This window comes from Sabethes cyaneus, chromosome 2 (genome assembly GCF_943734655.1).
Source record: "Sabethes cyaneus chromosome 2, idSabCyanKW18_F2, whole genome shotgun sequence".
Classification (NCBI taxonomy): Eukaryota; Metazoa; Arthropoda; class Insecta; order Diptera; family Culicidae; genus Sabethes; species Sabethes cyaneus.
Window position 1 is genome coordinate 107,538,502 of NC_071354.1, and position 2,329 is coordinate 107,540,830.

Genomic DNA, 2,329 nt, shown 5'->3' on the forward strand with positions numbered 1-2,329 from the left:
TTTACTACCTTTTTTATGCACAGGAAACATATGCGCAAATTTCCAACATGATGGGAATACGCTGCTAGAGATAGACATTCGGAATAGGTAAAGCAATGGCGTCAACAAACAGGATATGTGTCTCTTCAGGAATGCAGAAGGTACTCCATCAGGTCCAGGGTTGAAGGACGACTTAAGCATGGAAGCGGCTTTTGAGATTTTCTCGACGTTGACATCAATGGCACCTAGTGTTTGACCATAAATTGGAACATTGCATGCTGCTAGGGCAACATGGTCGACGCTCGATACCTCGTTAGTGAAAACACTTGCAAATTTGCTGGAAAAGGAACGGCATATATCCTGAGGTGCGGCAGCGATTTCCCCGTAATACTCCATAGAAGACGGGAGGCCGGACTCTCTGCGTTGATCGTTTACATAGTTCCAGAAGCACTTCGGGTGACGCTTTAGTTTCCGTTGAATGCTCTGTTGATGCCGTGAAAAGCATTGCCTACTGGCTCGCCTATATAAGTGGCTCACTTTCGCATAATGACGTTTTAGCGAAAGCGTGCGATGCTTCGTGAATCTCCGCAATGCTGCTCTTTTGAATGACTTCAGTTTACGCAACTCATTCGTGCACCAAGAGGGGTGAGAAGTGTTGCGGTGACTTCTTTTCGGGACGTGTCGATCTATAACATATAACAGAACATGTGAAAAGGTTTGCGCCGCAGCTTCAACGTCCTCTGGGTCAAGTATCTCTGCCCAGTCAATACTGGACAATACGTCATTAATACTATGCATATCAGCTTTACGGAAGTTGTAGGATATAGCCGCGGGAAATTCAATGAAGTCGCGAAGGGGCTTATCCTCAATACAGACTATCAGGCGTGGGTGGTGCAGAACTGGCTTAATTAGCGGACATGGAGCTGCGGTGATGAAGGGGGGCTTTTCTAATGAGCTCACGAAACAGAGATCCAAGCAACGGTTGTTTTCGTTAACTACATGGTTAACTTGATGGAGCATTGCAGCACTATAATTGTCGAGAAGGTTTACTGCAGCAGCGTGAATCGTCGAGTTTTCAGGATCCGGGAAGAGAAATCCGCTATGGACAGGTTTCCATGATATACCTGGCAGGTTAAAGTCGCCCAAAATAGATCTAGATCTAGATCTAGATGATCTCATCTAGAGGAGTCGCCCCTCTCATAATAGAGTACACCGATTGACAGTGGACATCAATAAGATCGTTGTCGCGGACACGATCAGGTGCGATGTATAAAGCGCAAAGAAAAAGTGTGCGATCACTTAGCTTGATGGCCGTCCAAATTTGCTCTACACAGTTCCATGCATTGTTCTCGATAGCCCTGGCTTCTAACCCGCGACGGACAGCTATCAAAACACCACCGCCGATAGCTTTGCGGCTATTATTCGGGTTCCGATCGCAACGAAAGACCTCGTAATCGGATCCAAACACTTGACTGGAGACTGTTCGCGAATCGAGCCATGTTTCGCAAAGGGCAATGACATCATAGCAGCGATCTGAGACAGCTAGTCGGTACTCTTCAACATCAGAATTCATTCCACCGGCGTTTTGGTAGAAGACGATGATATCTTCTTTGCGGCTCGGAGTGGAGCAATCCGTTTCTCTGACAAATACGTTAGGTGGATGTTGTCCATTTTCAATGCTGAAGCAAACAGGATTCTCGCCGTCGTCGGCGGGCTGGGCTATCCTCTTGTCAAAAGATGGCGCAACTGGACCATTTTCGCGAAAATTAACGTAGTCCACAGTACTGTGAATCGGATCAACATCAGGCAGCGAATGAACAATATCGTGACTATACTTGCATGAGGGGGCAAGTTGGAAGACCCCTGAACCACATCTAGCCACAGGTCCGGGACGACTTAGCTGGATACTGGCAGGGGACGGTACGACTGGGCTAGAGGAACCAGGAGCTTCCAAAGTGCAGTCCAATGAGCGTCCCGGTGGTGAAAAATGATGACTCGGGCGATGACACGGGTGTTGAATGTTGACGAGATGAGACATGCCCGTTGGCAGTAACAGGTTGGCAGTAAGTAGCTGATAAGTTGTACTTCATGGTAAAAAAGCAAATTTGCGATAAAAAGTTTAGGAACTGGTCGATTTTTATCGAGGAACTGACCCCGCCAATTGGCGGGGTTGGGCATTAACGTCAACTTTTTTTTGGTAATTTGACAACGTGTTGTTTCCGTTGTATTTATTGATTTTTTTCGAGTTTAAGCTACAAATTATTGTTATAGGCCTTGTTAGCTTCTTTTATATGCCTTGAAAAATACACAAGCATGCAGTGGCATTAATATGGAAGGGGAATTTACAGGA